General features: G+C 39.6%; 1 protein-coding gene across 5 annotated transcripts in view; it reads left to right on the top strand.

The window, feature by feature from the left end:
- Positions 1-17,984: 17,984 nt before the first annotated feature.
- FRS2 (fibroblast growth factor receptor substrate 2) overlaps positions 17,985-24,325 on the top strand; it is a 102,378-nt gene continuing 96,037 nt past the window's right edge. For 4 of the 5 annotated variants that reach the window (XR_009690687.1, XR_009690685.1, XM_061130268.1 and 1 more), the window contains exon 1: positions 17,985-18,140. The gene's annotated coding sequence lies outside the window, so the exon portion shown is untranslated. Of the gene's footprint in view, positions 18,141-18,747; positions 18,845-24,325 lie in introns of those variants that run through there. The other variant, XM_061130251.1, reaches the window with a different exon arrangement.

Here is a 24,325-nt window from a genome sequence, read left to right as displayed (position 1 = left end):
GGGAGTTGGTGATGGACAGGGAGGCCTGGTGTGCTGTGATTCATGGGGTCTCAAAGAGTCAAACACGACTGAGCGACTGAACTGAACTGAAGGTGGAAGACAACATTACTAAAGAAGAGGAAGGCCAAAATGTCTAAGCCCAAGACTTAGAAGCTAAGCTATTTGAAAGGTCACATCAGCAAGTGGATATTGAAATCTCCAGAAATTATAACAAGAATAGTACTAAAGTGACAGTGAACCACCAGCTACAATTTTTAAGGAAAGATAAGTATCTCAAGATGAGAGGATAAGTAAAGAATAAAGTAAGTGTTAGAGTCAGATACCAAGTTAATCAAAACTGAGTGTTTTAGGGAGGAAGGAAAGAGAAAAGGTTAGAACCAGCAATGCAAGGAGGACCCCTACTCCTTACCTAGGTTTAATAGTATACTAATATGCTTTGAAACTTATATTTTCCCACTGCAAAGAGAAGTTTGTGGATTATCTTACCACTTACTTATGATGGCTTTTGTTGATTAAAAGTTTTTCTTCTTAAATTTGAAAAACTATTCACCATTTTTACTATTCCCATTTTTGTATCTTAATTAAGAAATTCTTTCCCAAGGTCATAAATATATCATTTTATGTTTTCTTTTAAAAATTATGTTTGCTTTCCACATTTAAAATTTTAATTCCTCTCAAGTTTATTTTTTATGTATGATATGCAATAGAAAACAAATTTTATTTATTTATTTGGCCCACTACTTGGCTTGTGGGATCTCAGTTGTCTCACTAGGAATTGAACCTGGGCTGGGACCTTATTCTAACTTCAAGAATCCAGTTGGGTGGCCTTTGCTATCCAAAAGCTGACTCCCCACCCACCACACCTGACAATCAGTGGGCAAGAGCTTATATAGGCTGAGGGAGGGGGCTACATGCAGAAAGAGCACAGTCGGCTCTGACAGTCATCTTGAAATTTGTCATCAGTGATCTGACCAGCATCACCTCGATTGTTTTAGGTACAGTTAATCTTCAGTTCCAAAGTCAGTTTGTTCCCATTTCTTTGAGGCCAATTCTTGGAATCGTGGAAGCTTATGTCATGGCTAGAGTCTGGTATCATGTAGTTAACTTCTACACCTGCTGGGGGTTTCAGTATCTATAAGACAGCTCACAAGATATGGCTCAGAATATTATCTATAGCCCTTGAGAAGGAACTCAATGTCCTTGACTATGCTTAATAACTAAACTATTATTATTTGGTCTTTTTTTAGACTGTTTTTCTTTGATTCTGCATGTTCTCACTTCTCTGGTTAAACTTATTCTTTGGCTAAAGTTTTTCCACAGACAAAATGTAGGCAGAGGACAGGACTGAGGAAGGACCAGAGGGACCTGCTCCATTTCACCATGAAGCACATTTGTTGAAGTCTATCATTTCTTACAATGCTACTGCCATCATATTACTTTCTCTAATAACTTTTGAAATTGGCTCTCTATTCCAGATGATGTTCATTTTATTATAGTGTGCATAGCTTCAGACTTATGCTGATATGTGTGTGTATTTCAGTTCTACAGTTCCTTGTTGTTATTTTTTTCAAAAATTGTTTCTCCACTGTTCCTTCCATTCTTCTGGAATTTTTATTGAATGTAGGTGGGAGCTTTTCAATCTCTTTTCCATGTTTCTTAATTAACTGCTCTTTAAAAAAAAATATCTTTATCTCTTTGGTTCTCTGTACTATTTCTAGACAAAATTACTGTCTTCCAATGCAGAAGAATCACTCTTCAACTGTGTCTAGTCTAGAGTTTATCCTGTCTATTAAGTTTTTAATGGTTATAAAAATTTACATATACTAATAGTCCCTGGTTGCCTCCTTTTTATATCCATGTTTTTAGTTTTATTTATATTTATGTTTCATAAATTCTTTTTAATTTTAATACATAATTTTATATCTTTGAGCATCATAAAAATACTTGTTTAAAAATAATTTTCAGGCTGTTTTATATAGTTGGTGTGGATTCCCGTAACAACTGTTTATGTTCCTTTTTTCCTAGTGTTAGTTTTGTTTTCATGTGTTTTGGAATTTAGGTTTTCAGACTCATTTTAAGTAAGAGGGAATTCGTGTATGTGTGTGTTTTGATGTTATTGTTTGTTTGCTTATTTTCTTCTAATTCCTGTGTTTCTCCTTCTCTAGCAGTTTTGTGACTGCCTCCAGTCAGACTCTATTCCCTCCATCCAAAATCATGTCATAACAGCCCTTCAAAGTTCCTGTAATAACGACGGGATATCAGGGATGTTGCAGATTCAACCACTGAAACAGTGGCCAACTTTGTTCAGTTCCTAGTTGCTGGGTCTTTGTTCTTCTACCTCCTCAGGCCCAGGACTCTATATAATGCCTTTGCTTCAGCAAGAGGGTTAGCATCAGCTTTGTTTTTCAGCCTCTTCTCATAAGTGGATGAACTGTGGATTTGGAAGAGATGAGTGCTTCAAAATATCATCCTGACCAGAAGTTCTAATAGTTTCATAACTTTTTTTAACATTTAAATCTGTAATTGATTTGGGGTTTATCTTGATGTGGTTTTGAAGTATGTATCTCTTTTCTTCCAAATACCTAGCAATTTATCCCCACATCATTTATCAAATTATATATTGAATTGCTAATTTCCACCACTACTATCTTTTAAATAGGCTTCAAGTCTTATTCTTTATCTTTTCACCATTACTGCCCTGGTGTAGGTCACTATCATCCTGCCAACCTCCACCTAGATTGTTTCCGTAACCTCCTGACTCTTGGTTTTCAATCCCTGACATATACTGCAGTCAGAATGACCTCTGTGTAACACAAAACTGCTCATGTTACTCCCCGCAGAAAATCTTCCAGTGACCATCTCATTCCCTTAAGGTGAAGTACAAACCATTATATCAGCTTATTTCTGTAGTGTCATCTCTCACCATTCATCCTCCTCAGCCTCATCCCCACTCTCCACCCTAAGGCATTTAGTTCCCTGAATGTGTCATACTCCACCTCATTTTCAGGCACATGCTGTTCTTTGCCTCTGCCCTGCTATACCTCTCATATCTCCCGCTAGACTATATCTCCCACTGTCTCTCCCCTAACCAACCTTGTCTATGCTGCAGGATTTGCTCCATGTCACATCTTTCAATAAGCCTTTTGTGATCTTCCTTGAGCTCAGATTACGGGCTTCCTTCCGTTATAATTTCCTTGTTTTAGAACTAATCATGCAGAATTGCAGTCTCTTACTTACCTTCCTATTGATCACTCTTCTAGATTATAAACCACTTGAGGGAATTCTGTGTTCTTCTGAATTCCTAACACCTAAAATCTCTAACACCCAAACTACATTACTACAGATATTTTTAAAATTAATCAGCTGCATGGTAGATAGTGGATACTGTACTAGGATATGCAAATACAAAAGAAAACAGGAAAGACAAGTTACTCCCCTCATGTAATTTTTACTCTAGTGAGAGAGATAGACAGTGAACCAAAGAAATAAACAAAAATACTGCTGCTTGTGTTAGGAAGAATATAAACAGTTGACAACAGTGAGGATGAATAGACCAAGAAATTCTGCTTTGAGGAATTGACATCGAAGCTAAGAACTAAAGAAATGAGAAGGAGCCAATCATGTGAAAACTGAAAGAAGGACATTGTAAGCAGAAAGAAGAGCAAATGCAAAATTCCTGAAATGGAAAAAAGCTTGGTGTGTTGCAGGAACTCTGGCTGCAAAGGACACTTGGACTGGAGAATTCTGACTGGTGGGATAAGGTACATGGTATGGAGTTGGAGGCCTTAGGCAGGAGGCCAGATCATGCAGGGTCTTTTTGGCCATAGCCAAGCACTTGGCTTTGTTCCAACAGGTTGGAAAATCATAGGCAGGTTTTAAGAAGGAGAGAGGCATGCTCCAATTACATTTTAAGAGTTCACACTGGCTGTGTTGATAAGAGAATGCCAGAAAGTTACCAAGGAAGTTGAGGACCCAGTTAGAAAGCCACTGCAGTAATCCAGGACAGGGAGAATGGTGGCTTACACTAGCATAGTCACAAGGGAAGATGGGGACAAGTGAATGACTTCAAGATATACTTCGGAGGTAGAACAATTTGGACTTGTTGATGGATTAGTGACTATGAGGGATAAGGGGAAGGGAGGAGATTAGGATGACTCCCAGTTATTTGAGTCCAGTGACTGAGTGAATATTTATATTTATATAAATATTTTCAGAAATAGGGAAAATGGGGAGAAATGGCTTAGGGAGAACACAGGGAAATCAAGCTTTCTATTTTGATTATTTTAAGTTTGAAATGCTTGTGAGGCAACCAAGCAGAGCTGTCAAATTAGCATCTTGAATATATTAATCTGGGGCTTAGACAAAAGGTCTGCATGCATGCTCAGTTACTAAGTCATGTCTGACTCTTTGCAACCCCATGGACTGTAGCTCCTCCATCCATCCATGGGATGCAACCCCTCTAGGCTCCTCCATCCATGGGATTCTCCAGGCAAGAATATTGGAGTGGGTTGCCATTTCCTTCTCCAGGGGAGCTTCCTGATCCAGGGATTGAACCTGCGTCTCTTAGGTCTCTGTCACTGGCAGGCAGATTCTTTACTACTGAGCCGCCTGAGAGGAAAGGTTTAGTTTTGACATGTTAATGTTGGTATCATCAGGAAGCTTAGGAAATGGACGAGCTCTCCAAAGACTAAAGTCTAGGTGGTAAAAAGGTGTTGTTTAGAAACCAAGATCTAGAATTCCCTGGCAATCCAGTGGTTAGGACTCAGTGGGCTCACCACCGGAGCCCAGGTTCAATCCCTGGTTGGGGAACTAAGATCCCACAAGCAGCATGGCCAAAAAATAGAAACTACGCACTAGATCAGTTACTAGGAGTGTCTTTTCTAGGCCTTTTTACTGGACTGAGCTAGGAATGTGCATATGTTCACACATACATTTACATCTGTGTCCCTGTGTGTGCATGCTTAGTCACTTCAGTTGTGTCCGACTCTCTGCGACCCTATGGACCATGGCCTTCCAGGCTCCTCTGTCCATGGGATTCTCCAGGCAAGAACACTGGAGTGGGTTGCCATTTCCTTCTCCAATTTCTGTACTTCTTATATTGAAAACCATGAATTCATACTGACACGTTCCATCTCCATCCATACTGCAGAGTTCATTCTAGCTTTTCTCCTTCCGTATGTATACCTCTTTCCTCACACAGTGAAAAACAGTACTGTCATCATCCTCAATATTCTATTAATTGGCTTGGTCACTCTGTGTGGAGCCAATTTCCTGACACCTTTAGGCCGCCGCCTTGCCAGAACACTCTTCTAGAGTAGGCCTGGCCTTCACGCGGCTCTTCTGGTCAGGAAGAAAGGGAAGTTCATTTCCTTTATTGAGGTTCTGCAAGTGTTTTATTATGTATATTCTTTGGTATTTTATTTGTTTTATGGCTATTTTAAAAAGGCACTTTAAAAAAAATTGCATTTTCTGTTTATTGCTTATATTTGAAAAGGCTATAATACAGAGTTCCATTTTTTTATATTTGCCAATCTGAGGTAAGAACGTTTTTATTTCATAACTTTTATTGGTTACTAGTAACAGTGAACATTTTTCAGATACTTATTAGTCATTTTAATTTATATTTCTGTGACTTGTATGCATCTTTTGTTTTTTTCTCTGAGAATTTTAATGTGTTTTTAAAAATCAACTTTCTTGAGTTCTTTATAGATTCAGAATAACAGCCTGTTTACTGCAAGGATCTTCCCAGTTAACTGATTGTTTTAAATTTTCTTTTTTTCACATTTTCAGAATTGAAAATTTTCATATAGTCTAATATTTTGATCTTTTCTTAGTTATTTTTAACTTCCAGGGGTCAGATATTCACTTACACTTTATTTTTGTTAAAGATTTTCGGAAACTTTACATTTTAAGAAATGTTACACATTTTTGTTAAATATTTTTAGAAATATGTTAAACATTTCCAAGTTCCATTTGGAACTTACTTTGCTGTATTTTTATGTAATCTGTAGAAAATTCCAATATTAACAGTATTAATCCTTTCTGCATCACAGTTGTCACCAATATTTTCCCCAGCATTTTATTTGCCATTTAAATCTTATTTTGATTTTTGACATGTAGAGTTTTTCATTTGTTTTTTGTAGTTAAATTTACTAATCTTTTTACTCTTCTTCTTTTTTCTAGGCTTAGAAAGAGACCTCCCCTATTTAATAAATATAAATTTACATTTTCTTTTTTCTCTACCTCTCCTTCCTTCTTCTTCTCCCTCTCCTCTTTTCTTCTCCTTCTTCTTCTTTTTTAAGGGTTTGCCTCAAGGCCAGCTTTAAGTAAAAAAAGTCACTAAACAAGCCCCAATCACTTTGGTCTCGTAGACAGCACCCCTCAAAAAACCTGCAGGATTGGAATGGATTTCTCTACAACACAACTCCCTCCCTTCTCCTCCTACGTGAAAAACAGCTCAGTGTCAAGCTTTCCAATCAGTGTATGTACATCTGACGATCCATAACTGCCGAACTAAAAGGTGGCCTTTAGATATTCTGTATATAAATTTAGCCATTTATACAGAGAGAATGAAAAAAAAAATATGGCCTGATTCTGATCAGATGCCGCTTGTTTCTGCGTACACCATGGGGTTCTGTTCTATGTCATTTCCTTTGAAGTCAGTGGGAGCTCTGTGAAGGACGGCAACTCGAACACCGGCCTCTATACATGAAGGTGAGAACTGCCATTACGATAAACTACTCGGCAATGTGGTGGAGGGAACATTGGTTTAACACACTTGGTGGCTACCCTGCAGATCCCACTGTCTGTGAGACCTTTGTTCCACCGGAGCAAACAAGAACGTTTTGAATCTTGACATACAAGGGCTCATTCAGCAGAGCATCCCCTGTTATGAGAGGACGCACAGTGCTGGGCAGACATTGCAGTTTTTAGCCAGTACACTGAGGGCATTTCTCTCACATTCTCTCCATCTGTAAAGAGACTGTTTTCAAGACCCCAGAATGGTTTTCTATAGATTGGAGAGATGTATAAATATTTTCACATGTTTGTATTAACAAATAATGGGCGGCAAACCCAGTCATATGAAAGTAGCCAGACCTTTTCAATATGGAAAGAAAAAAATTCTTTGCAGATTTTAGCTGAGTGTGTTATTTGGTGAAAAGCAGAATTCTCCTGCAATGCAGGAGACTCCAGAGACACGGGTTCAATCTCTGGGTCCAGAAGATCCCCAGGAGGAGGAAATGGCAACCCACTCCGGTGTTCTTGTGGGAAATCCCAAGGGCAGAGAAGCCTGGCGGGCTACAGTCCATGGGGTCATAGAGAGTCGGACACGACTGAGCACACACATATGTAAGTATCATTAGTGCTAAGACTGAAGAAACCTGCTGTAGAGCTTGGAATAGGAACAATGAGAGAAACTTTGACATGGAGAAGGTATTGGAAATGAAGAATCAAGTACATTTGCTTTCTGTCTCAGGAGCATTATTCTGGTCATTTACCTACAGAAACTTTCTGCCTTTCACAATGAGTTATGTATCATTTTTTAGGACTCCAAATCAAATAATGGTTTCAGGTTGTTATTCAACAAACATTGAAATGAATAGAGATCAAAGAGCAAATTGCCTAACTTGATGGGTGAATTTTCTTACCATCCCATGCCTTGACTTTGAAAAGTGATGCCCGCTTACTGATTCCTTCATCACATCCTTCTGCTTCTGTCTCCAGGCCCTGGATTAAGCTGTTGCATCCACCGGTTTCAAGCCCCTTGACTTCTAAGGACCCCTCTCAGAGCATTTTGTATTTGGAATTTCTCCAAGTGGATAGCATTGGAGTGGAGGAGCTATTTTTTACTTAGAGTTTTGGATTCGTTTTCATAAAACTTGTATCTACTTCTGTATATAGAATACCCTTTCTTTCCACAGGTGATTAGCATGTAGACAATATTTAAATCTTTGGGACTGGATGAGATCATCAAGGGAAGAGATGGAAATTGAGGAGAAGAGAAAGGATTGAGTTCTGGAGCTCTCCAAATCTAAGAAACTGTGAGAAGAGAAAATATATCTGGGAGTTTATCCTGAAATAACATACATGGAGCAGCATCGTTCTTTGAAATAAGAGTTATGTTGTAATATGATAGTTATAAACTATTCTAGTTTGTGAACATGCCTTTTTTGAATAAGCAGTGCTCAATAAAAGCTTCCTGACTGTTATTCCTGCTCTCAATTCATCCTTCTTCCAATCTATTCAACATACTGCTTAGATTAACCTTGGATTAACTTTAGTTATTTGCACCTGGATGAAAATGAAAAATTGGGTAAGTATATTTATATGATGAAATACAGTGCAGTTAAATTTTTAATAAGAAAATATTTGCAGGATAATGTTAATGAATTAAGCATACTCTCAGTTTATACACACACACACACACACAAATATATATACCAGAAAAACTGCTATTAGTTTATCCATCAAAAGTATAGTGTGTTTCTGAACGGTGGGTTTCCAGGTGACTTTTATTTTTATGCTTTTCTATGTTTTCCAAATTTCCTCTTGGCCACAAGGCATGCAGGATCTTCATTCCCCAACAGGGATGGAATCCTTGGCTCCTGCAATGGAAGCATGATTCTTAATCATTGGACTGCCAGGGAAGTTCTGGTTTGAGTTTTTTTTTTTAATTGAATATATTTGATGTGTGACATTGTATAAGTTTAAGATGTACAGCATGTTACTTTGATCCATTTATATACTGTAATATGATTGCTGATATAGTGGTATTTATCACAGTACCTAATTACAGTGCAATGTTATTGTCTGTATTCATTATCCTGTGTGTTAGATCTCAGCAGCTCATTCACTACTCATTGCAAATTTGTACCCTTAAACACCACCACTCTTATCCATCCCCCAAACCCCCTACCCCCACTGCCCTGGCTCCTGGTACACATGATTTCAGTCTGTTTTTTTTTACAGGTTTAACTTTTTAAGATTCCATTTATAAGTGACACCATACTTATCTCGCTTAGCATAATGTGCTCAAGGTTTGTCCATGTTATTGCAAATAGAAGGATATACTCCTTTCTCTTGGCTGAATAATATCCTTTTATGTATATGTACCTCATCTTTTTTTAACCCATTCATCCATTAATGGGCATTTGTGAAATGAAAAGTGAACTATTAGTGGCTCAGTTGTGTCCAACTCTTTGTGACCCTATGAACTGCAGCCCACCAGGCTCCTCTGGCCATGGCTTTCTCCAGGCAAGAATATTGGAGTGGGTTACCATCTCCCTTCACCAGTTCACCAGGGGACCTTCCCGACCCAGGGATTAAACCCAGGTCTCTTGCATTGCAGGCAGATTCTTTACTCTCTGAGCCACCAAGGAAGCCAATAGGCGCTACATCATTTTTTAAAAATCCATTCATACTTTCATGGGTATTTGGGTGAGTTTTCATGTCTTGGCTATTGTGAGTAATACTCTGATAAACATGGGAATACATTTAACATGTTGGATTCCTGTTTTCATTTTCTGTAGGTCTATTCTCAGAAGTGGAGTTGCAGCTTTGATTCTTTACTACCTACAAAGATAATACTCAAATATTTTAATTTAGTAGTCTGACCCTTCAGACTAGAGACCCAAACTCCTTATCCAGCATCTTTGTTTCAATTAGAAGGATCTGCTCAAGGTCTCTGGATGTGCTCTGTATTTTCCTACCTCCATGTGTTTCTTAAAGCTGAAATCCTTTTTATTTCCTTCCTTACCCTATAATTTCTACAAGTCCTTTAAGATACTATTCAAGTTCCACCTCTTACTTGGTACCAAGACCATTAATGATGGAAGAGGTTTTAGAGATTAGGGCTCTGATATTTATTTTGCATTTACCACAGGATGCTTGGCATTATTGTGTCTCAAATTTATCTCCCCAACTGGCATTTTGATTCTTAGAGTACAGATTCTGGGACTTAGAGTTCTTGGTATTCCCTGATATCCTTGTGTCTTGTTCACTGTAAATGTGTAATAAATATTTGCAATAGGTTAGACCCGAGGTTATTTCAAATATATGCATACACATATACATTAATATGTATACAGATATATACACATACTGGAGAAGGAAATGGCAACCCACTCCAGTAGTCTTGCCTGGAGAATCCCATGGACAAAGGAGCCTGGCGGGCTACAGTCCATGGGGTCACAGAGAGTCAGACACAACTGCATGACTAACACACACACACACACACACACACACATACATATACATTTTAAAATTTGAAATAACTCTGGATCTTTTTACATCTATGTTTGTATCTTCAAAATGCATTGAGCTTATTCCACAGTTAATTTACTCTAAGGGAAACATTTTAAATGCAAGTAGTTATAAACCATTGCTTAAGCATTCTTTCTTCCCTCACAGAAGGTCATTGGTCTTCTCTTCAGGGAATGTTCTCTTCTGACTGTACTGAAATACAATGTAGCTCTACTTTGCTTCTTTATTTCCTGATCCCAAATATAATCTCCACACATGCACTATCTTTGTAGGTGCAATACTTCCTGCCTCAGTGAAATCCAGCTCCCAGATGAATTTCTGTTGGTTTAGAGAGCAACTTGAGGATTCTGCATTTGGCACCATTCTCTTTCCTTGGCATCTCTCCACAGTCACCATTTAGAAAACTCCAGGTCGGCAGGATTTCAATCCATCATACACTCTGTGGAGATTAAAAAAGGATTGCATTACATTGACTTGAAAATGTGATGGAAAATGAAATTTGCTTTACCAAGAAAGGAAGCTTTTGAAACTCAAATTGTTCTAATAGGACCTTTATACAGAGACAGTTCTTCGATTAAAATGGCATAGATGGTGAAAGTTCCTTCTTATTTAGATTGTCACTATATAAGTATCATAATTTTTAAAATCACCCACATGAATAAAGTTACAAAACAATATGATTATATTTATGGTCTTAATTACAAAGCAAGCTTGGATTAAGATCTTAAGAAAAGTCCTAAGCACTGAAGAGATTATAATGCATATGAAATAATATCCTATTATTTACTTTAAGATTAAAATCATCTTAAAGTTAAATAAGCGTGAGGAAGTCCCAACAAGGTGTGATTTTTTTTTTATATCTATGCATTTGTAAAAATAGCAAATTCTTTACAAAAAATTTTTTTGGGTTCTGGTTTGCTGGTGCCTTAAGTACATACTTCATCTGCCTCTTGGGTAATTCTGCTTATATAAACGTAAATGCATTAAAAAAGGTCTGGAAAGGAGCATGCCAAATCATTAACAGTGGTTATACCTGAGGAGTGGGCTGGGGAATGGAGAGCATTGTATTTTTCCATTTTATTCTGTTTTTCCCCCAATCACTTATAGTCATTTTGTTTCATGCACAGTCATTAAAAACTAACATGGCAGTAGAGTAAAATACTTCATCCTTTTTTTTATCAAAATTTCACATTAAAGTGCTTATATTTGATACATGTGAATGTAATATAGAGGGCCGTTGAAATCATCCTTCAAATTGCATTGATTTTTCTTTCTCTTTCATCCAATAACATGGTTAGACAGCTAGACACTATTAGTTTTTTTCTCCCTATATTACTGCTAATAATCATCACCACTAACATCCATTGAGCTCTTTCAGTCTGCCAGGCACTGGTACAGGGCTCTGCATGTATTATTTTTTTTAATATTTTTAAATTTTATTTGGATTCACTAGGTCTAAGCTAGGCTTTCCAGACGGCTCAGCAGGTAAAGAATCCCCCTGCAATGCAGGAGACACAGAAGACTTGGGTTTGGTCCCCGGGTTAGAAAGATCCCCTGGAGGAGGACATGGCAACCAACTCCAGTATTTCTTGCCTGGAGAATCCCATGGACAGAGTAGTCTGGAGGGCTACAATCCAAAGGGTTTCAAAGAGCTGGACAAGACTAAGCGACTAAGCACACTCTTAGTTATGGCACACAGGATCTTCATGGGAGCACTGAGCTTTCTAGTTATGGCCCATGGACTTAGTTGTCTGGGGCTTGTTCCCTGACCAGAGATTGAACCTGTGTCTGCTGCATTGCAAGGCAAATTCTTAACCACTGGACTCCAGGGAAGTCGCTCCATGTATTAACTTGTTGAACTCTCACAACAAACCCTGTGAAGTGGGTATTATTATTATTGTCATTTTACAGTTGAAGAAAGAGAGGATGGGGAGATTTAACTTAATGTTGTACAAGCTAGGTCACACAGCTAGCAAGAGATGAAACTGAGCTATGTCTCTGGCCATCTGACTTCAGATTCCATATAGGAAAGAGGGAGGGAGTGGAACTAGTTTGTGGTTTAAAGTTTTTTCTTTATTTCATAGTTGGCATATACACTTTTGTCTAATTGGGAGGTGACTAAAGGCATCTGGGTTGGTTGATGTGTTGGCTGAAAATTACTATGATTATGAGGATGATTATTATAGTATTTAGTAATTATGCAGTGCTTTATACTTCAAAGAGCTGCGCTTTATAATCATTTATTAGCTATGTCTCACATCTCTACCATATAAAGATGCACTTATCATGCATTTTTGTTGATGGAGAAACTGAGGCAGAGTAAGATGGGTTACATCTTCATAAGTAAGTATGAAGGTAGTATGCAACTTGCTGAGACTTGCTAAACAGCTCATTTTGGACAACAGTTTAATTTTTTACACCTTGTAAAGGAAAATGTAAGTTCCAAATTTTTTCTCCATTTTTAATTACAAATTAAATGTAAAATGTGCTGATGACATATTTGAATGTTGATGAGGAATGTTGATGACCATTCCTCTATTTTTAAGCTTTTATTGCATTTGTGTCAATGTGACTTTTTTGCTCAAATTCAACCTTGCTATCTCCCATTTCTCTACACAAGCATAATTTGACTACAGATACTGGTTTCCAGTGTCAATGTTATATTGCTTCAAATTGCTTCCATTGTCTTTAAAAGATGCCTATTTTTCACCACATGTATAGGACCTTTATGACAATTTGCAATAAAAACAAACTGTGCAAGAATTATATTGGAATTAAAGGAAATCCTGGACATCTGCAGTTTGTACACTTCAAAACTGAAGATTATAAACTTGTCAGTATGACTTGGGATAGAAGGAGGAGAGAGATGAGAAGGATCTGTGTGTGTTTAATATAGTACCCTATAAAAGGCCTGGAAGAGATGCATGGACTCTTCTATAAATCTAGTAGTCTCTTTCAGTTGGGAGGCAGTCATGGCCATAGCACATGGGAAAGGCTCAATAAACATTAATTCAGTGGTTAAGACCATGTCTCCAGAGATAGGCTGCCTGGGTTCTAATCGTGGCCCCATTACTTGCTTGTTACCTGAATTAGCTGTGCTTTTGTTTCTTCATCTAGGGAAAAAAAAAAAAAATCACAATCCATAAAGTTAATTTATCACGAAGTTTATTCAAGTATTTGTTATTATTTGTCATTTCTGTTTCCAAAGCACTTGACAAATAACATCAGCTACAATGCCTGTAAAATGTTGGTGGTAATCGTATTTATAATCTGATGCCTGCGCTTGCTTGGCTAGTTTAGAAATGGTACAACATGGTACCCCACAATTTTCTACCCCAGAAAAACAATTTAAAATTACCTCAAAATACATATTATATAAGGCAGCATTCTACTTTTGTTTCTCTACGATTCCCATATGATTCCACACACCATGGCCCCAACCTCAGTGTGTGCCATGAAGATTTCATGTGTGAGTGAAGCCAACTCATGGTCCTACTGAATAAAGAGCTGCACGTGAGCTAAAGGCATTGACACCTTGTGGGATGCATGCCCAGTTTGCCATAGTGTCCAAATTTTCAAGAGACACCAGAAATTGGGATTGTTATTTTACATGACATTACTCAATTTAAGATTTTTGACTCAATTTTTTTCTTGGTACAGAACTCTGTGGGTCAAACAACACAGTTGAGGCCATTTGTCAAATCTCTGCCAAATATACTGTACATAGATATGATAGATATGAGTACGCTGTGCTGTTATTCAAACAGGTTTTTAAAGCACTTGTGCCAAGACACGAATAAAAGGTAAAGAAGACGAAATATGACAAAGCCTTCATGAAACTCACAAGTTTAGTGGAGCGATAGGCAATAACGTCGGAGAAGAGAGTGAAAAATGGCATAGCAGAGTGTGGAACCCAGGACTTAAGCCTGGTGATTTAAGTATTTGATCAGGCCTATGTTAAAACAAACAAACAAAAACCACAAAGAACCCCATTATTTCAAAAGTTGGCAAACTGGTGGACACCCAAGTAGATGGATCTTTTGTTTAACAAAACACCTTAATGGATTTTTGGGGTGGGGGCTATGCATAGACAGGGTGACAGCCTTGCACAGTTCCAGGGGGACCATTCCTATTGTGCCCTGTGCAATTGGCACCCCCTTGAGCACCATTTAGGTTGTATTCTTTGTGAATGGTACCTCCTGGAATTGTGCAAGTTGGCGACTCTGTCAACAAAGATAGGCCTAGAGTCTGGTCTGAGAGGAGGATTGAGAGCTAAATCCTTCTACATAATAAAGTGGGAGGAATTTTAAGTCTTTGCCTAGGGGGTGGAGGCAGGAGGGTGGAGGGATGCTTGTAATGGGGAGAAGAAAAGGGTTTGGAGAAAAGATCTCTAGGATGAGGATGGGCCAGCAATGTGACAACAACCTGGAGCCTATGAACCTGGTGAGAGATTTCTTGTAATTTTTAAGAGAGATACGTATAATCCTTTGTCATCCTCTTTAACCTCCAGTAGATACTGATAAATGAAGTCAAATGCTTTTTCTGTGGCATCAGCTACAATCTTTGAACCTCTTATGTATGAATCGGGAGATAACCAGGAAAGAGTCAATGCTCAGGCTCACATAGCAACACTTGGCTAAACATATGAGGACTATGATAACTTGCCTTTTTATTGCTTTTCTTCAAAAAAGTTCAGAGAACTTATGCTTTTGTTTCTTCATTTGTTCTAACATTCCAGTGTGGGAGGGGCAGATTTATGATAACATTATTTAGAGATGGAGAAATTGAAATAGAGATTAAATCGCTTACTCAATAGTTGGGGTGGTGAAGCCCACAGTGGAATTTGGTTCCACAAGCTCCTGCCACGAAGTGGAGAGATCATGAGTTTTGGAATTAGAGGGATCTTTGTTTGAACAACCCTGATTTCTGCCCCTTAATAAGAATGTGGCCTTTAAGTCAATTACTTCATCTAAGCCTCAGTTTTTCTCTTCTGTACAATTAAGGCCATAAAACCTCATAGTAGGGAAGTGAAGATCAATTTAGAAAATGCAGGTTAAGCCCTTGCACAGAGTAGTTCGAAAATGAGATTAGTTCCACCTCCAACCCAGTAGTATCTGGTTAAATTTCAGTACAAATTGACAGTAATCAAAAAAGAATCCTATTACTTTTTTTTTCTAGCCTCCTCTCCAACTGAAAGCAAAACATAAATAAATAAATCACTTAATGTACTGGGAAGAACTTTTGCTTCAGTAGAGTTATTTCTGTTGGGGATAATTAGAAAAAAAAGGTGGGGGCGGGGATTTGTGGAAGACAAGATAGTAGAGTTCAGAGGTTCTAAAGCTTGAGAATGTATCAGAACCCCTGAGAAGGCCTGTCAGGACACAGATGGCTGGGCCCCACACCAGTTATAAGGTCTGGAGTGAGGCCTAATAATTTGCATTTGTAACAAGTTCAAAGATGATGTTGATGATAGTAGTCCACGGACTACACTTCAGAGAAGCACTAGCATAGTTAAGTGAAATTCTGGGGGTGAGGTCCAGCCCTCTGTGCTTTGACAAGACCTTTCGGTGATTCTGAGGCATTCACAAGACTGAGAACCTCTGGCATAGTGGTGAAAAGCAGCTGAGGAGAAAGACTCACATTCAAATCCTGGTCGCACCGTTTACTAGTTAGATGACCAGATTCAATGACAAACCTGCGGAGCCATTGCATCCAGCAGGGAGCCTCACAATGTCTGCGATTCAGGGTTCCTCTCGCTATCCCTCTAAGCCCTCGGTGGAAAGTAGCGAGTCCTGCCAACCCAGGCTCCGTTTTTTACTTCTTCGCACTCCAAGGCACGAAAGGCTGATAAATTTGGCCATTAGAGAAGTATTTACAAACATTTCTGTGATCACAGAAATAAAACAAGGCAGCACTGTTGGGGGAAAAAAAAAGTCCAAAGCAAAGGCATTGTTTGCATCTTTCAATTCGTAATAACAGGTTGTGAACTATTTTCATTTCCCCTGACTTTCTTGGTAGAAAATTTAAAAAATCTTCCTCTTCCTCCCCCACAGTTTTAAGAGATGCTTGTAACTTTGTCTGGCAGATAGTATGCATGCTAAGCGCTCCCTGCCAGCCCCTGACCCAGAATCTAGCCTCAAATACAGAAACTACCTCAGATGTTTGGTGCCGTTCTGATTTTGTGGCTGAGGAATCCTTTTTTCTGCCTCCTTTCCCTGCCTGTCCTCTGACTCTAGGTCCTCCAACTGTCTCAGCTCACAGTGTCACAAGTAGCCAGGCTGGCCCCAAGACATTGTGTGGCTCACCTACCTTCATTTTTCCCATTGCAAAAACCTCTGTTGTTTAGTCTTCCGCGACCCTGTGGACTGCAGCCTGCCGGGCTCCTCTGCCCATGGGATCTGCCAGGCAAGAATTCTGAAGTGGGTTGCCATTTCCTTCTCCAGGAGATCTTCCTGACCCAGGGATTAAACCCATGTCTCTGGCACTGCAGGTGGATTCTTTACCACCGGTCCTCTTGGGAAGCCCTCTACTCTTTTATTTCCTTATTTCTTTCACTAACCTTTTCAATCACCTATTAGTAATCTGTAGTCTTCCAAATTACCTCCTTCTAGAGTGATTCCACTGGAGGAAAAATTGTTCCTATTAGTGACAAGGTATGAGAATGGTTGATTTTTACCCAGACCAGGTGGTGCCAGAAGTAAAGAATCTGGCTGCCAATGCAGGAGACGCCGGTTCCATCCTTGGGTCGGCAAGATCCTCCAGAAGAGGGCATGGCAACCCACTCCAGTATTCTCGCCTGAAGAATGCCATGGACAGAGGAGCCTGGTGGGCTACCGTCCATAGCGCTGCAGAGAGTCGGACACTACTGAAGCAACTTCACACACAGCATTTTCATTTTGAATTCCTCTAACAATCCAGAGATGATTATATATGTGTGCGTGTGTGCACATGCAAACACACATACACAGCAACTACATTAAACTTATCACAAAGGAGGAAAAACAGGCCTAGAGAGGTAAAGTAACTTGCCCAGGGTGAAAAAATAAAAGTATAAAATAACAGGACCCAGGCAGTAAGCTTCCAGTTTTCCAGTTCTTGGCCTCAAGTGATGGAATAAAGGAATATAATTTGATTCCTGTCCTCAAAGAACTTAAAACTCGTGTCAGGGATGGGTGAAATTTATACACACAACATGAGTTAAAATAAAATCAAGAACTAATGTTTGCGGTATCGGGTTTGGTCTCTTTTGATCGGTTTCCTCCTCTGCCAGAAGTAAAGGGTAGCACCAACCTCAAGGGATTTGAGGACGATTAACTGAACTAAGCGCCAAAACGCTTAATACAGTGTCTATCACGCAGTAGGCGGTCAATAAATGTTAACTATTATTATTTTTAAAGGAGGCAAACTGGGGTGGTAAGAATACTGGAGAGAGTCGGAAGGCGGGTGAAGGCGCTGGACCCTAGCACCTAAATCTTCTGAGCCTCAGTTTTCTCCTCTGTAAAATCAGGTGGCCTTAGTAGAACACGTCGAAGAGCTGTAAACGCTTCACCCGGACTTTGGGGAAAGGCGGAGCCGCGGGGCAGAAAGGGTTAGCAAGGAGCCCGGGGGCGGCTTTGCGGGCGCCGGCGGCAGAGGCCCCGCCCCGCCCCGCTTGGGAGGCCCTGGCAGCTCCAGCCCGCGAGCAGTTCCGGTGCCAAAACCTTTCCCTCCCCCGCTCCCCCGGAAGTGCTTTTCTAGGGTTCGGGCCGTAGAGAGGCCTTGTAGGCACAGACGCTGAGGCTTGGTCGGCTCCGAGGAGGGGCTCCTGCCCGTGTGGGAGCCCGGGGTTTAGCGCCGGTCGACCCGCGCCCTGGCCCCTCTCACCTCCCGGGCCGACGGTGAGTGGCCGGGGGAGTGAACGGCGACGGCCGCGGGCCGCGTCGGGGCTGGCGCTCTCGGGCCCCCGCTACCCGCTCTGGGCTCCAGGCTGCGGGCTGGGCTGTCGGGGTTCGAGAAAGGGGGTTGTCGACCGCCGCGGTTTTCGCCGAGCGCGGGGGACTGGACGGAGCTGGCGGTGGGGGCCGTGGGGTGGGCGGGGCGGAGCCGGGGAGTGGGTTCCCGGAGCTGTTGTCGCTGTTGGGAGAGTTAAGAATGGGCTGGGCCTCCGTCCATCCGGCCCCCTCATTTCTGCTCCCCTGTATCCTCGCGCTGTCTCTGCGATTTGGTTTTTCTGTGCCCGACCCGGGGCTAGGAATCTGGACGTCAGACTCAATCGTGGGCTGTAGTTCCCGATTTTGGCGACCTCTAGGTCTGTCGCCGGGCTCAGTAATTAGCTGGGGTCCCAGGAGTGTCGTCTCTTCGGTCCCAGGGCGGGGCGATGCGTGTGTACACGCCAGAGATCTTCTGCAAGGCTTTCCGTCTAGACTGATGTAGGCGTTGCTCAGGATCGGTTTGGACTGCGCTTGGGCCGGTGTTGGAGACGTAGGGCAGTGTGGCACCAGCATGCCTCCCATGATCTGTACTCCCTGGAAAGCTTACTCAAGCTGTTGTTGAAGTCACTTCTTAAAACAACAAACTTGCTTGAGAAAGATCAGGAGTTCAGGTAAGTTCCCTTATTTTCTCCCCCGACGTTAGGAGATGCTGCTGCTCTCTAATCTGCACTCCTAATTTCTGTGGCTATCTGAAGTCACAGTGGTTTGGTGAGTTCAGTCTGCGGTGGTTGTAAGAATTGACTGCGTAGGGTTGGAGAATTATTATACCCTCCCTTTCTCAAAGTTTGTTTACCTTCATGTTTGGAATTGTCATTTTTCTTAACTTTTAAAGAAAAATTGTGCGCTGTAACTCCCAAGGAGATTCTTTAGACTGTTACAGCTGTTGCTGCAATGCAGAGGTTTACACAGGTGGCCAGAGGTGTTTTTGCTGTTGTTGTGTTTTTTGCTGTTTTATTGTATTAGGTGTTTACTTCAGAGAAATTGAGTCTTTCGTAGAGGAGAAAGTGATGTAGGTAGTTGTTTTTAGCGAACAGGTTTTAGGTAATAAACTACTCCTGAAAGGTTTGTAGGAAATAGAATTTCCCACATTTAATAGTGATTTTAAAATTATGATCATAAAGGAATGCAGTTACTGTTGATTTTGACTGCCAGCAAATAACCATTACTTTTGCAGTGTAAAGTATATGCACACCACCTTTGTGAAACCAGTGACACTTCCCTGTACTTCTCATCTTGTGCTTGTATTAGCACTTATGCTCTAGTTTTTTGGGAGTACTTATCTCATTCTCCTTCCACCACTGGAAGGGAGTGATCTCATGAATTAGGGAAAATAGACTGAAGTGATTATTCAGGGAGCTGTCTTATGCACAAGAAAATTTATTTCACCATTGTTGATCTTCTACAGGTAGAGGGTGGAGAATTTTTAAAGCCCCTGCAAAAGATTGTGGCGTGAAGACTAGTTGCCCAACTTTTAGATTTAGATGGAAACTGTAGATTCTTAGCTATTTGAAATGCTTGGGATATTGAAATTGAGAGAATCTGGAAAAGAAGTCAGGTTAGATACAGTTATGAATTCATACTGAAGGTGTGACAGTGTGTTTTGAAGGGAAGGATTTCAAGAATTGTAAGAATAGAAAAAGGAAAAATCAGATGCCCAAAGTAAATTTAATTATGTTCACGTTAATTCAGCAGATACTGAACGTTTGCATTGGAAATTATATTATTCAAGTCAGTTCAACAGACTTGCCGTGCTAGGCATCAAACTTTGTTAGGCAGCCACGTAGGAACAAGAAAAGATACAGCCATAACAACTAAGCTTCATGTTTTGGCAGTAATTTTCTAAGGTGTGTCAGAAGTCATGAAGAGCGTATTAAATATTTAGGCGTATTAAATTTTTTTTTCTAATTGGAGGTGAGTGCCTTGTGCTTCATGAAAGCCACTGCTAGGCACTAGAGGATGCAAAGGTTAAGTCTTGGGTCTTCAAGAATTTGAAATATAGAATGAGATGTCAGATATTTGTATAATAATTTACAGCATATAAAAATAAATACTTCCTATGTGAGTGGTTTGATCTAAAGTTTGGAGTTGTTTGAAAGGAAAATGTGTTCATTTTTCTTGAGTAAAATGGAAGGTGGTGGAGGTACAGTAATACTTTTAAAGTTAGCTCTGAAGCTATTATTTATTGAGCATTTCATGCATACCAGGCTCTATGCTAGTTGCTTTACATACCTTTTCTAAGCTTCACAACAATATCTGAGCATATTTCTTAATAATGAGGTCACTGATACTTAAGTAACTTATTTGGACTGTGTAGTAGCAGGTAACTGAGCCCTAGTTTGAATACAAGTCTGTCTGGTGCCAAAACCTGTGTGTTTTTGCTACAACATGCTAATCCGGATAAACCAGCAGCCTGAGTTCAACATTACAGAGGGTAAGACTTTTCTAAGACAAAAATTTAGGGGCTGGAAGTAGGTGGATGAAGAAGGCTTGTTAAATAAAGGGAATGATGTGAGCACAAGTATGGAGGTGGGAAAGTTCATTGTGTACTCAGAGGAAAGTAAATGCACCAGATTACCTAGAATATAGGGTTCATTTTGGGGAAGAAGAGGGGAGGTTTGAAATATAAATTGGGGCCAGATTGTAGAACATGTTTAAATGCTGTATTTCAGAGTATTTGGGAGGTAATGAGACATTACCAAGGTTTAATAGTGTAGCGTGTAGAATGGATTGTTGTAGAAAGCCGATTTTCAAGAGACTATAAATAATAGGCAAAGGCAGTGGTGGTATCATGATTTAGGTAGGTGGGTGGGAGGAGGGATTGTTGGGAAAGATTTGGAGGAAGTGGAGGTTAATGATTACACACATTTTAATTGTAGGTGACTGCAGTGGTGGTATTATTACTGAAAAATATGGGCAAGGAGGTGCATAATGAGATCAGTTTTTAATAGAGTGAGTTTTTTATATACTTGACAAACACTGAAAATAGTCAGAATTTTTTGAAAATATGGGTTTGTAGTTCATGAGAGAGGTCAGTGCCAGGCGTATATTAAACATTGGTGTAGAGAATAATATAAATAGATGTATTCATTGAATCTGTTTAAGAAGATGAAAGAGTCAAGGGAGAGTCCAGACGGAAAGAAAAAAAGAAGAACCTTTTATTTTAGATGGCATCTGTTTAAAACAGAAGGAAAAGACACTAAATAGATAGTTTTATTCAGTGAGTGAAAATTTTGGTAGTCTGTGGACTGCTCCCTCACATTGTAGACTCAAATGGCGTAGAAAGAATCTGACCATTGACAATCTGATTGGGAAACAACTTTCTTGCTGTACTACCAAGAATACTATGCTATCATTACTCTATCTCAGGGAGGAGGAACTATGTCAGACTCATTTGGTTCAGTGTCAATCTTTGGTTACTTTAGAGCTGTCTGGTCGTTTCTTTTGGACAGTTGTTGGCAAGTGATACGTGAGGATTTGGAAAATTTCTGTCATTGTATTCTCTTTATATGTATGACTTTCAATTTTGGTTTCAATATCAAGAATTTCTGATTATTCAAAGACAGTTTTTGTCCCTCCGATTACTGCTGGCTGCTAGCAGTGCCTTTCATAGAAAATGGTATTTAATTGCGTATTTTTCTTCCAACTCCCTTTTATAAGTACTTTTGATTAACATGAGTAGTTTTGTCTCTAATGTTTGGATTATTTTAGAGAGAATGATAAGACACTTAACCATATAATGATACATATATTAAAAACTATACATTTTGATTTTGAAAGTTTTTAAGAACTATATAGATTTATAGAATTTCGTGTGGTTTCCTGTTTAAATATTTAAGGGGACCTGTATATCAGTGTGTAAAAAAATGGTAGTTATTTGCAGAATGAGGCTTAGAGTTGTAACTTTTTGAGGGCAAGTTGATTATTTGTAGATTAAATTGTTATGGAAGTGTTTATTTCCTTCTTGAGAATTAATATATTCCTTTTGTTTTTTAGGGATATGTTTCCCGCTCTTGTCGCAGGCACTTGGGAGCACCCCGAGTCCTGTGTCAGTGTTGTTGGAGGCTGTGGGGTTTGCATGTGCTCTGTCTGGGCTGGTTAGCTTAGCCGCAGTGAGCCTGGTATTAATAAGGCAAAGGTCAGGAGTTCCATTTAGCTTCAGTCTGAGCGATGGCCAGGGAGTACACCTCTCACTCCTGCCAGCTGTCTTGGAAATTCCTCGGTTGTCACTGGTCACAAAGGTGACTGGATTAGGATGGATTTTTTTTTTTTTTTTAAACCACTGGAAGAATATTAGAGGAAATTTAGCATAGTGATTAGAAACTCTGACTCTGGAGTAAGACAGACCTATATCATGAGTTTGAGTAAACTCCGGGAGCTGGTGTTGGACAGGGAGGCCTGGCATGCTGCCGTCCATGGGGTTGCAAAGAGTCGGCCACGACTGAGCGACTGAACTGAACTGAACTGATGTCAGAATTCTTGGTCTATGATCTTGGGAGAGCCTCTAAACCCCTCCAATGGAGAAAGCCTCAATTTCCTCATTATTGAATAGGTTAATATTTGGTTTGGGCATGTCCTACCATTGCTTTCTTTTTCCAAGTGGAGGTTAACTGCTTAGACCTGTGGTTCCCAAGTGCTGGACTGTGGAGTCGTGTCAGTCCACGACAGAGTTGTCACTTGTCTGAAGTGAAAAGAGAATGAATGAACTTCTCATAAAGCTACATTTATTGAATTTAGAAGATAATATGTTTTTCTAAAATTATCTTTTACCATTTTTGGTATAAGCATATTAATTTTTTAAATGAAATAATGGTGATAGTAATTGGTAGTTATTTTCTTTTTAAATGTCTTTGGCAGAATAAAAGTTACCACCGCCCCCCCCCCCCTTTTTTTTTTTAGATTATGGCTCTGTGAAATCTCAAATCTTGGTTAAACAGAACCAGGAGATTAGGGAAGAGTACTCATTCAACATATTTATGCATATTCAAGGTTTGGCTTACATTCTACTCTTCGATTACCCTATAGGGGCTGTATTGTGATTCTCACCTCATTGAATTTGAATTTGTCAAGTTTTACATGAATACTTACAGCATATTTCAAGGAGCAGTTCAGATTGTTTTCAGTTGAGTTCAAACAACTTGCTCCAGATTACTTGTTTAAAGCGGTGTTTCTCAACCAGAGTCCCAGGAGGAAACTGGTGGACTCTGGGGGCTGCCTGGGGGTGCCGGTGTCACTCATTCCTCTGTTGATTCGCCAAGAAGATAAATCAGTCACTCGCCTTTGACATAGTGAAGTAGCAGCAACTGGCTTTCCTTTTCACCTCTTCTGTAGAATTGTTGAAGCTAGAGTTAGAAAAGCTTTATTTAATGTAGCAAGTAAACCTTGTATGCATATCAGTATTCGAAATGCTTTCTAGAGAAAGAGAGTAATTCAGTGCTTTGCATAATTGGTTATGTAAGTGGAGCCTCAGAAGTCCTCCTGGGGACACAAAACAGTTATTAGCATAAGCGGTTATTGAAATTGCATTCAGTTGTTTAGATGAGAAGCTTATTGACCCCCTGGTTCACTTAGAGTTGAGGAGAAAACTAAAGTTGCAAACCTAGCTTGTTAAATTAAGGCTTAGCATTTGTTTCCGTTGAGTGTTTTTGGTTAGGTAATTTAAAAAATTGGGAGTGCTGTTCAGTTCTGCTGTAGAAATACTTAATTTGTGTTAGAATGCCTAAAGCAAAATGTTCGGGTTAAGCTGAAATAGCTTAGGACCTCTGTACTTTAATTTAAAAAAAAAATTGGAGGTTTGCTGCTTTAGATATTAAGGATGCTATTGTTTTATAGTTTTGTTATATATTTTTGTTTCTGGTAAATGAAAAAAAAATCACGTATATTCATTTATTTAATAATGCTTGCAATTTTCCTCTAAAGTGCTTCTAATGGCAGAAATGAATGGTATGCTCAGAAGTCTGAAGCTGTAGCCCAGAGTGAAAATTTCACGATGTCTGTAGCATTTCGTTTTAAAAATTCTTATGAAAAAAAAAAAATTCTTATGAATTTTGCATTGCTATTTTATATGTATGTAAACAGTGTTTTAAAGTGCTGCC

Source organism: Dama dama, chromosome 3, assembly GCF_033118175.1.
Source record: "Dama dama isolate Ldn47 chromosome 3, ASM3311817v1, whole genome shotgun sequence".
NCBI lineage: Eukaryota > Metazoa > Chordata > Mammalia > Artiodactyla > Cervidae > Dama > Dama dama.
The sequence above is the reverse complement of the archived record's forward strand: the minus strand, read 5'-3'. Positions and strand labels throughout refer to the sequence as shown.